We start from the raw sequence: 13,133 nt of genomic DNA on the forward strand, positions 1-13,133 counted from the left end.
AGTAAAAATATAGTCTTACTTTTGAAGGAAATTGCTTGCTTAAAGAGAATGAGCATGATGGTATGCATATTTGATGAAATGAATATCTTTGTGACAAGGCATGCTTTTGATTGTGATGAGAGGAAAAATGCCTTGCTTGACAAAGTTAAATTTCTTGAGCATGATAGTTTGTGAAAAGATAATTTGATTAAATTACTCAAAGAAAATGAATTTAGTGCTTTGCAAGAACTTTAATAAGACTAAAGAATCTATTAAAAAGTTGACAATAGGTTGCTCAAATATTAGACAAGATAATTGAAGTAGCAAGCCTTTTGGTGATAAAAAGAGGTTTAGGCTATATTGATGAATGTTCTACTCCTTCAGTTCTAAAAACTATCTTTTGTTAAAGCATCTCATAATATGCCTAAGCTTAATATTGCCTAAGGTTGTGTCTAAGCAGTGTTAATCTAACTTATGCCTATATGTCATTATTGTGGTGTTAAAGGCCATATTAGACCTAGTATTTTTAAATTGAAATATGCTCATACTACTTTTCCAAGAAGAAATTTTTCTCAAAGGGCAAAGTTTCACAATGTTCCAAGGAATAATTTCTCCAAGAAAAGTAAAGTGCATAAATTTGTTGTAAGAGATAAAATCTTTGCATAATGTTTGTTTGTTTCTCATGTGGCAAGTTTGGACATACAACTTATTCTTGTTACTTGTCTAAATCCCAATGCCTTAAAATGTCTATGCAAAAATGAAATGGATTCCAAGTTTGCCAATGCTAACCATCTAGGACCCAAACAAGTGTGGGTACAAAGAAATCAAACTTGAACATTTGTATTTATAGGTTTTGTTTGAAAGCCTCTAAGAAAAACAAGTGGTACTTGGATAGTGGTTACTCCGAGACACATGACGGGAGAATCCATCCATGTTTGTCTCTCTCCCCTCTCCAAAAAGGATGGAGCTCTTGTAACCTTTGGTGACAACAAGAACGATAAAATAATTGGTAAGGTAGTATAGGTAATGAATCTTCTTTTTTAATTGAAAATGTACTTTGGTTGATGGTTTGAAGAATGATTTACTTAGTAATTAGTCAATTGTATGATAAAGGCTTTAGAGTTGTGTTTGATAAAAGAAATTGCATCATTAAAATGCTAGTGATAGAAAAGTTTATATTTGTTGGAAATAGAGATTAAAATGTTTATACTATTGATTTGAATGATTGTTCTATTAATGAAAATGTTTATCGGCTTTGCAAAATGATTTGTGTTATGACATAGAAGACTAGAATCCCTGAGATAAAACATTGTATTTCTTTTTAAGCACAACATACTTATAACTAAGTTTTTCTAAATCATTTTGCATATTTTCAAAAGCTTCGAACAATTCATTATAAGAAAGAGGTTCTAGAGTTACCTCATCATTTTGTTCATCCTCTTTGTCCCTATGAACCATGAAGCAAAAATTTGCCACTTCTTCATTATCACTCCCACTTTCGCGTTCATCGCTATCATCCCAAGTAGCTTTCATTGCTTTCTTCTTGGATTTCTTGGATGATTTGAGAAAATGACAATCAGTTCTAATATGACCCGGCTTCTTGTATTCATAGCATATTACCTCATTCTTTTTGTTCTTTTCACATTTTGACTTTTTTTGGTTAGAGAGATGCTTCTTGAATTGTTTTTTTCTCTTGATGAAGTTCTCATACTTACGTGAAAGATAGGCAACATCATCTTCATCAAGGTCATCTTCATCTTGGGAGTCAATTTCTAAAGAGATGGTCTTTTAAGGTATACTCTTTTCTTTCTTTTTCTTCTCATCCTCCATGTTTTTTGTGATCTTTATCTCATGCGTCAACAACGAGTCCATGAGTTCATCAATGGAGAGAAATTTGAGATCCTTTGCCTCTTGAATGGCGGTGACTTTAGGCTCCCATTGTTTAGGCAAAGACCACAATAGGTTATTTATCTTCTCAAGATTTGAGTACTTTTTCCCAAGTCCTTCTAAAGCATTGACAATGTTAGTAAATCTAATAAACATATCGGAAATAGCTTCATTTTCATCAATTTTAAACATTTCATATTGATGAACTAACATGTCAATCTTTGTTTCTTTTACTTGACTAGTTCCTTCATGAGTACTTTCTAATTTATCCCATATCTCTTTAGCGGTTTTGCAAATAGACACTCTATTATACTCAACTTCATTCAAAGCACAAAATAAGCAATTAATAGCTTTGGCATTTAAAGAGCATGCTTTCTTTTCATTTATTGACCATTCTTCCTTAGCTTTGGCAATTATAGTACTAACACCATCAACATCTTTTGTTGGAATTTTAAAACCTTCCTCAACAATATCCCATAAATCATAATCAATAAAAAGCAAAAAAAAAAAAATCTCATTCTATTTTTCCAATAACTATAATTAATACCATTAAAGAAATGAGGTTTTGTAATAGATTGACTATCGGTAAAAGGGATAAAACCTAAAGTTGCCATAGCTAAAAAACAATTAAGTTGATCAAGAAATAAATATTTCAAGAAGAGCAACCCGCTCTGATAACAATTGTTGGATCGATATGACAACCTTAGAGGGGGTAAATAGGGTTTAATTAAACTTTTTATTTTCTAAGTTAACCCAATTAAACTAATTAATACACTTTTTTTTTATAAATAATAAGAAAAATTCAAATTATGCAACAAATAAGATGACAAAAAATATGTTAATTTAATTCTATCAAATTTTAGCAAATAAATAAGAACAAACTAAAACATACAATAAATTGTTTAAATTAATTGCAAAAATAAAAAGGAAAGAGTTAGAGAATAAGACACCGTAATTTTTATAGTGGTTTGGTCAAACTCAACCTACTCCACTCCACAGGCACCTCTTGGGAATTTGAATAAAATCTTTATGACTCTTTTCACGGATTAGAGCCTAACCATTACACCACCGCTTCTTTTACGGGTTCAAGAGCAAACCCGATCATTTTCACGGTTTAGGATCAAACCGTTACAAATGTTGGAATTTTTGAAGAACACAATACAACTCTCACTAAAGTGGATTTACAAGTTTAAGCACTCAACAAGTTTATCCTCACAATACAATATTACTCTCTCAAGAATAAGATGAAAAGAAAAAAAAAATTGGGAACTTAGAGAGAGCAACAATGGAACTTTTGAGTTTTGGAGAATTATGAAATGTAAAATTTGTTGGTTTAAAATTTGGAGAGGAAGATGGTTTATATAGAGATGGAAAAATTTTTAGAGACCACAATTAATTTGAACCATTGGATTTTGGAAAAGAAAAATCAACAGTGGAGATTTTAAACTAAACTAGTCGTTAGATACAAACAAAATATAATATTAAATTCTTTTTCTTTTGAAATTCATTTTTTTAAAAAATTAATCCAAAAAATAAAAAAAACATACCATGTGTCAAAAACTAGCCGTTAGACACAAACATATAATAATATTAAATTTATTTTCCTTTTAATTCATTTTCTTTTTAAATTCATTCTCTTTAAAGTCAATCCAAAAATAAAAAACATACCATGTGTAAAAAACTAGCCGTTACAAACATAAAATAATATTAAATTTATTTTCCTTTTAAATTTCTTTTAAATTTCAATTTTTTTTATTTTAAATCAATCCAAAAATCAAAAGTCCATCATATGTTAATCTCTTAATGATCCACCATTCAACCAATATGCTGCCACATGTCTACATGCAAATGGTCTGATTATGCCACGTCATCCACCACGATATTTTCTCTATAGATTTGTTTTGGTCATATCGTCTTCGTTTTAACTTTGATTTGAGTGATTCAAGAGGTGTTGGAATCGTTGTTCCGAGCTCTACGCTATGGACATATTAAAACATTAAGATTTTTAGTAATTAAAAATTGAGTTTGTTATCATCAAAACATTGATTAATTGAATAATTAAAATTAATTAATTTGAGATTAAGGGCCAAAAAGCCAACAAAACTATCAATAGAACTTTAATATCAATACATACTTGTTATTCATTATGTCAACAAGAACTTTAGCAAAAACTTTAACATCAATCCATCTATTATTGATAAATTTGAATCAAGATAGATAAAGATAGAATTCTATCTCTATCTATCTCAGATAGAAAGTGATAGACTTCTATGGTAAACACTAATATCTGTTTCAATAGTTTCTATATGGTTTACACTCTATATTTGTTTAGTTGAGTAGATCTATTATTGTCAACTTTGAATTGAGATAGATAGTGATAGACTTAATTGGTAAACACTAATATCTATTTCTATCGTTTATGTATGGTTTACACTTTATATTTGTTTAGTTGAGCGGATCTATTATTGATAACTTTGAATTGAGCGGATCTATCTCTGTCTATCTGAGATAGATAGAAATGCCCTCTATCACCGTCTATCTCAGATAGATAGTGATAGATGGTTATTTTTGTCTATCTCGGATAGAAATGATAGGCTTCAGTGATAAACACTAATATCTATTTACTATATGGTTTGCACTCTATATTTGTTTAGATGATAGAACACTATTTCTGTCTATCTGAGATAGACAATGATAGAGCACTATCTCTACCTATCTTAGATAGACAGTGAGATAGACAATGATAAACTTCAATGGTAAACACTAATATTTATTTCTGTGGTTTCTATATGGTTTGCACTCTATATTTGTTTAGTTGAGTGTTATTATTAATAACTTTGAATTGAGATAGACAACGATAAAACATTATCTTTGTCTATTTAAGATAAACAATGATAGATATTATCAAATATTATTAGTAGTTATCTTAATAGTTGTTGGTATATCTTTGTCTATTTAATATAAACAGTGATAGATATTGTCAAATATTATTGATAGATATCTTAATAGTTGTTGGTGTTATTCAAATTTTACTTTCTAACATATTGTTAAATATATCTTTCAACGGGTGGAACATGAGTTGATAATGGAAAATGAGAACAGATACTTAAGAGTTATCATCTACTTTTGTGTAGAGGTCTTAAATTTGATAAGAACAAAGTTAGATGAAACAATTTTTCCATAAGTTATAAATGGCCCATTTGGACATTTTCTTAATATTAAAATGGCCAAAATACCCAACCAATTCTTCAACTACTTAGTAAGAAGAAATGATAAACAAAGAAGCCAAATGTCCTTACATTTAACTTGAATGACCATATAACATAATTTTGGTCGAAGGAATTTTGTTTAGTAAATGGATTGAAAGGTCACAAATTCCCTTAATTAGATTTACACCAAAGAAAAGTGTCTGAACTTAGGAATACTTTTTTTCTTCACGACGATCATATAACTAGGAGAGATGTTGAGAGAACTTTCAAAGCATTGCGTAATGAGGAGGAAGAGTCAATGAAAGTTAAATTAGTCAATCTCTACATCCTATAAGCTTTTTTAATCCCCAAGCAACAACATGGCCATGTAAATTTCAAATATCTAGATATTTTGGATAATGAACAAGTCTTCAAAGATTATCCTTAGGGAAGACAGTCTTACAACCTACCTATCAATTTTTTAAGAAAGCATCATATATTGAAAAATATGTTGTCTACCTTCAAGGATTCCCATCAGCATTAATTTATTGGGCTTTTGAGACAATCCCAAAACTTTCTGATTTAGATGTTGGATTTGGAAGGAAACTTGAAATAAAATGTCCAGGAATCATCACATAGGAGTGCTTGAAGTTAGATGAGTAGAGGACTATAAATGAAAACATTTTTGAAATTGATGATGTGGGCAATTTATTAAATGAGAACATTTTCATTGTCTATCACTTTAAAGATAGACAGTGATAGAACTCTACTAGTGTCTATCTCATATAGACAATGATAGTGCTCTATCTCTATCTATCTTAGATAGACAATAATAGACCTCTATCAGAGTCTACGTGCGATTGACACTAATAGTAGTCTATCACTGTCTATATGCGATAGACAAAGATAAAGTACTATCGTTGTCTATCTGAGATAAATAGTGATACTTCTCTATCACTGCCTATCTAATATACACAATGATTCTTACTTTCTATCATATGCTTGCAGTTAGATGAAGATGAAGAAGACAATGAAACTCAAACTCAAGCTAAAACAGAAAAGGAATAAGATGAGGTTGAAGAAATTCTAAAAAAGATAAAGAAGAACAAGAAACTAAAGTAGAATAAGTTGAACTAGAAGAAAAAAAGATGATCTAAACATAGAAACGAGAAAAAGGTAAATATGATTGCTTATATACATAATGATAGACAATGATAGTAGACTATCATTGTTTATCATCCAGTGTTCTTTTTATGAACTCCAATATCTTATTGCAGAAAATCAATGAAGAAGAGCAAATTGAGAACAAGAATGAAGATGAAGAGTAAGTAGAAGAAAAGGAAAAGAAAGTAGATGAAGAGCAACTAGAAGAAGACTAAGAGAAAGTAAATGCCGATCAAGTAGAAGAGGAATGAAATGAGGAGGAATAAGTTGAAGAAGACCACAAGGAAGATACCGATAAGGAAGAAAGTGAAGAAATTCACTTTCAGAAGGAAGACTAAAGAGAAACTAGAAGCATAAACAAATTATTGACGAGGAAGATGAAATAGAAGAAGAAACCTACAGTAAAGAGGATACAAATGAAGAGATTCAAACAAAAGAAAAAAAAAGAGAAAACATAAGTGAAAGCAACAAGAGTGAGGCAAGCATAAAAAGTTTAGACCAAAGGTGCTAGAAGACATACACTTTCAAAAGGAGAGACTAAAGAGATAACGAAGACTAACCAAAAAAAAAAAAAGAAAACATAGTGTCTATCTGAGATAGACAGTGATAGATAGACAATAAGAAAAAGACAGAATTCTTACCAAGAAACTTCATGACTTTTCGTGTTCTTATCGTAATATGTTCTTAGCCCAATAAGCCAAAAGAGTTTTCATTGCAAAAGCAGCTTTACTTCGATCATAAAACCACTTTTGCAATATATCTCTAATTGAACTAAGCATGCTAGCCATGGGTAATTCTTTAGTATCTTTAAAAACTGAGTTTATACTTTCTACAACATTCGATGTCATCATTCCATACCTTCTTCTTCGTGAATATGCCTGAGACCACTTTTCAAACCCAACACTGCTAAGATAACTTATAATATTTGGACAGATTGACTCCATGGATCTCATGTGGTACTCAAAGTCGGCAATAGTGTACGCATTAGCACAACTAAAGAAATAATCATCAAGTAATGGATCCTTTAAATGAAGTTTCAAGTTTCTTAAGAGATATTGTATGCTCACACAGTGCTCAACATTAGCAAACATTCTCAAAACTCCTTTAGGAATGCTAAGATGCCTATAAGAAACAATGACTAGATTTTCTCGTTCCCCAAAACTATTGGTTTTTATGCCCTAAAACTCTTATATAGTAAATGTTATTAATTAACTATCATCAATAAAGAGTTATGGATGTTAACTCAATAAATTTATTGATTGTATTGTTGTCTATTTTGTCTTAATAACCCTAAATCCAATAAACTAACATCCAATACTACCTTATGAGTCTTGAACTATATGTGGGGACATACATGGATCGATGTTCAAGATACAGGCTAAAGGGTTTACAGTGTAGGAATAAGGTTAGGTACCTTATCTTGGTAATACTATGGATACGACCCACTTTATATTTGATATAAATGTAATGATCCAACACGTTCGTGTAGGTGACATGTGAATAGAGGTATCCTATGCAATGAGTTTGCATAAGGCTAGACCACAAAATAGTAACCACTAAATGTAACACTGTTGACTAGTCATGTTTCTATTTCAATAGGATGACCTAGGCGACTTAGTCTTAATCCTGAGTATATTATGAACTTCTGTTCACGAGGGATCGTCGTTTGATTTGCATGGGTGGGGGTGACCAGTTCGCAAACCCAATATGCCTATCATTTTGGGGACAAGACCGAGTAGGGAGCTAAGAACATAATAATACGAGATATAATTCATTCTTTCCCGCTTTAAGGGTAAGTAGATGAGTATCCCTAAGTGGTGTCTCTGAGACTTGAACAAAGGGTCCTACCCTCTCGTTGACTTAAGAGGGGTTTCTATTTATTGGTTGGACCATAAACAGGCTGTTCATTAAAGGAGCATTGGTACTTAAGAAGTCAAAGGTAACCCAAGGGTAAAACGGAAATTTGACCCAGTTGGAGTTACAAACACTCGTGAAGGACTAACTTATTGGTATTGGTCTATATTCGTGGACACAGAAATATATCTGTAGTGAGAATAGTGCAGCTGTAGGTTTTTAGTGGAGTGTACCCACAGTTAATGAGTTTAGCCAATTAATCTCATATCGTTGGAGCTCCTAATCTATAGGTCCAGCATGTCCCCTCGTTAGCTCACTAGAGGATACCTAAGAGGGATCATTTGAATTATTCAACTGAATTTGAGAAAACTATATATTAATGTGATTAATATATAATTATGGATATGATCTATAGTTAAACTGGAAAGTGATATTTGAATAAGATTCAAATTTATTAATTCACGTGAATTAGATTCACAAAGAATTCAAATTTATTAATTCACGTGAATTAGATTCACAATGAATTAATTAATAGAGAGGTTTTGCACATATACATGAGATGTATATGATAATTAAATACATATATTAAATTGGGTTTAATGTATAAATAGTTATTTAATTATTGTGCAAATTAAAATTAAATAAGTGTTATTTAAATGAGTATTATTTAATTAAATGGGCTAATTAATCAAATAAGTGTTATTTAATTAATTATATAAAAAAGAAAAATATTAGGAAAAGGGCTTGACCCTTCTCTATATAAATATCTCCCTATGACCATTTGGGAACATATCGAGACACATAGTACGCACAATGCAATACATAATACCATAATGTTATTGTGCAGAATTGTTTCCTTAAGCCATAAAGAAAACCATCTTTATTCTCCAAAACTCTTTTCTCCCCTCTCATTCTCAATAGTTGGATACCACATATCCCTCTATTGGAATCCCAGAGAAAAACGATGTTACTCTCGTGGTAGTGTTCGAGATTGTTCAAGAAATTGTTCGTGATCAAGATTGTTGGAGATCCATTCGTTGGAACTAGGAGAAGATTGTTTGTGGCACTTGGGAATCTACAAAGGTAAGAATTGTTCTAATCTTTTCCCTAAAGCATGCTAATTTACTTGTTTATATTCTGTTTTAATTCAATGATTATGTTTATGTAAAAAATTCGGATTGTGGGATGCAAGGTGTTCTCATGAGAACGCTTCTGCTGCGGGATTCGATCCCCCTACAAAAACTACTTCGTAAGTTTTCAAAAAACATGTCCGTTGTTGGGGTTAATGCTCTAAATCTCGTAGGTCCTGTAGTTTGTAAATACACGTATGAACAAACATTTGTGATGTAATAATATGAGATATTTTATTCACCATTGTCTATGAAATATGAGATATTTTAGTTGCATTAACCACAAAACAATAAACTAAGATCCCTGATTATCATTGTAACTTAAACATGTATGTGGAGACATACAAGTGGATCATGCCTTAAGTGATAATCTAAATGGTCTGCAATATATGGATAAATGAGGGAAACCTTATCCTAGTGACACTACGGATACGACCCGTTTTGTAGATGTTACAAGTATTGTAAAGTGCTATAAATGATTTGATACTAGTCATTCATGTGGAGACATATGAGCGGGGGTATCCTATATAAAAGAGCTTGAGACCACGAAATGTTTAGTCTCGTTACATAACTCCGTTCATGACAGAGACTTTCATTTCACTAGGATTACTATAGGTAACATGACCTTAATCCTTAGTGAGTTAGGAACTCTTGCCCATGAGGGCGGTCCTTTGATTTGTATGGATGTGAGTGGCCAGATCACGACTCAAACCTACCACTTTAGGGATTCATCTGATTGGGGAGCTGAGAACTCAGCTACACAAGACGAAATTCACTCATTCCCCAAAGTAGGGGTAAGTAGATAAATTACTCCCTCAATGGTTGATTTTAGGGCTTGAACAATGTGGCGCCACACCTTCTCATGGTCCGAGAAGTGTTTACTCATAGTGGGACTATGATGTATTGTTCATTAGAGGAATTAGTGGCACTTAAGAAGTTAGATATAGCTACTAGGGCAAAACGGAAAATTGGTCCAGCTGTACTTACGAACGATTTGTGAAGGGTCATCATACTGTTGATTGGTTATATCTAATAGACATAGAAATATATCTGTAGTGCGAAGAGTGCAACTGTCGATCTTTAGTGGAATGTTCGGAAGTTAATGGATGGTGGATATCATGATTAAAGAGTTTAGTCGGTTATTCACGTACTGTTAGAGCTTCAAGCTACAGGTTCATAAGGTCCCCTTGGTAGCTCAATGGATTAAAGTTGAGAATCAGTTTTTGGGTTAATTTAAAGTTTTCAAATTAACAAGAGGAAATTTAATTATATATGATATAATTAAATTGATTCAATTATATGTAATATAATTGATTTGATGTATTAGATATATTAATTGGAGGAATTAATATAAATATGATTTATATTAAATGCAATAAAGGAGAGAATGAATTATGGTTTAAATATTACATGTGATGTGATATTAAAAATCTGGGTTATAAATATAATATGATGAATTAGTTGTTATATTTATTTATAATAAAATTTTTTTGAGATAATTGTTGGTTAGTTATTATTTTCTCCTTTAACCGTTCGAGTGGAAGTTACTATCAGTTTTAATAACTGAAGAATAAAAATGAAAATTGTTTTCATTTTTAGGATCACATCACATTCGATTCAGTTGAAAGAAAAGCTATACGATAGCCTTTGAGAGAGTGTGTGAACGACAAGGCGTCGAGTTTACAAGACAACAACTCCTCATTTGCTAGATGATCAAGTACACAGTCTATATGATAGACTTAACCATTCTTCCACTTACTTGATCGTTCAATTCCTCCTTCCCTCTACCAAATCCATACAGAGTCCACACCTCCTAGATTCTCACACCGAGAATACCAAGGTTACCTCTTGGTGGTGTTGAGTTTGCTGTTCGAAGGTCGAGGATCGAGTCTTACTCGATTATGTTCGAGGATCTGACAATTCGTAATTCTCATTGGTTGTTTGTTGCGTTTGTGTGTTTTAAGGGTGGAATCGATTCGGTTTGACAAACCAAACCGAACCGAATTCATTTATATATAAAATTGAACCGCACCATTTGTGTGGTTCGAATAGAACCAAACCAAATCGAATATTCAGTTCGGTTCGATTTCGTAAATTGGTTTCTTCTTTTTTTTTCCATACTTTTAAACTTTTTTTTTTATTTTATTTCTTCTACCTTTTATTTTTCTTCTTCCTTATACTTTCTCTTGCCTTTTATTTTCCTTTTTTTTTTTTTTGAAATTTGTATATTCTCATTTTTTTTTATTTTAAAAATTTTTCTAAACATAATTTAAATATCAATCCACAATAAGAACATGTCCAAATGACTACAATAAAAAGTTAAAAACTAAAAAGTTTTCAAGATTGAACAGAGCAACAAATGCAAAAAAAAAAAAAAAAAAAACAAGGAGAAGGAGAATAATGATTGACAAACGAACAAATTATAAACTTGTTAGTAGTTACTATAATAAATATATGAATAAATATTATGTTTAGAATATACGAACCTTCCTCTTCATCCTCAATTTCCTCCAAGTATTGTCATAAACTAATACTAATTTGTTCAGAACGTAACCAATTTTGTGCACATACAAGTGCCTCAACAGTGGTTGGAGATTATGGTGTACGAAAAGGATCAATTACTCTACCACTAGTGTTGAATGTGGACTCAGAAGCAACTGTGGATACCAGAACTGCTAAAAGATCTCGTGCAATTTTGCTAAGAATATTATATCTAGAAGAATTCCCCTTCCAGTAAGTAAATATCAACTTCTGAATCACATTGCGAATCATCTTCATCCAAATCTTCAAAATTAAAACGGAAAATCTCTGAAGCACTTGCACTTTCAGTTCTAAATGGAGAACTTTGAGTGGTACATGAAGATTGACCCTTATTAGCAACTGATAGTGATAAATTGTATTTATTAAACAATACTCTCAAAACACCCTTTACCTTACTTCCTACGACTTTTGCCATATCAACATCAAATAATTGATTTAGGCAATACAAAAGAAATTTCATCTTATAACGAGGGTCCAAAACGAAGGCAACATACAAGAATAAATTTGCTTCATCTTTTTTCCCCCAATATTTATCAAACTTTTCTTGCATTTTCGTTGCCATTTCTTGCAAAAGCACATCATTAGGACCAGTTGCACTTGAATATTTTTTTTATGCAATTCTGAACAATACTAATCTCATGGAAGATTATGTTGGAAGTAACATACAAAGACCCTGAAAGCCTAACAATTACATCATATAACACTGACAAGAATTTGGTAAATATTCTCGCAATTTCCCAATCCCTGGTGGTTGGTTTTTCCTCCTCATTCATGTAGACTGTGTCGTAGTCTTCTAACCTCTCAAATGCCTTTTCAAATTTTACAGCTGCCTCAAGCATCAAATAAATAGAATTCCATCTAGTTAGAACATCAAGACACAACATAATTTTACTATCCATGTTCTCCTCTTTGATACAATTTTTAAATGTAGCAAGTCGAGCAAGAGAAGATCTAACAAATCTCACGACATCTCGAATTCGAACCAATGAATCATTAACATCTTTTAGGCCATTGCATACAATTAAGTTTAATATATGTGCAACATCGAACATGCAAGAACTCATCATCTAACACTAACCCATGCTTAAACGCTTCTTCAAATAAACAATGGCAGTATCATTTGACGAAGCATTATCAACTGTTATTGTCATAATCCTTTCAATACCCCACTGTTTTAGACATTTTTCAACCTCTTTTCCTATCGTCTCCCCTCTCGGATTCTCAATTTGGGTGAAATTAAGAATTCTCTTATGTAATTTCCAATCTTTATCAACAAAGTGTGCAGTCAAAACCAAATAGTTCATATTTTGTTCTTCCTTCTCAAAAAACAATTGCTAGGGATATTTTGAGAATATATGATAGTACGAAAGAGATGTTGAAAGACATTTTT

This window comes from Benincasa hispida, chromosome 8 (assembly GCF_009727055.1).
Source record: "Benincasa hispida cultivar B227 chromosome 8, ASM972705v1, whole genome shotgun sequence".
Taxonomy (NCBI): Eukaryota; Viridiplantae; Streptophyta; class Magnoliopsida; order Cucurbitales; family Cucurbitaceae; genus Benincasa; species Benincasa hispida.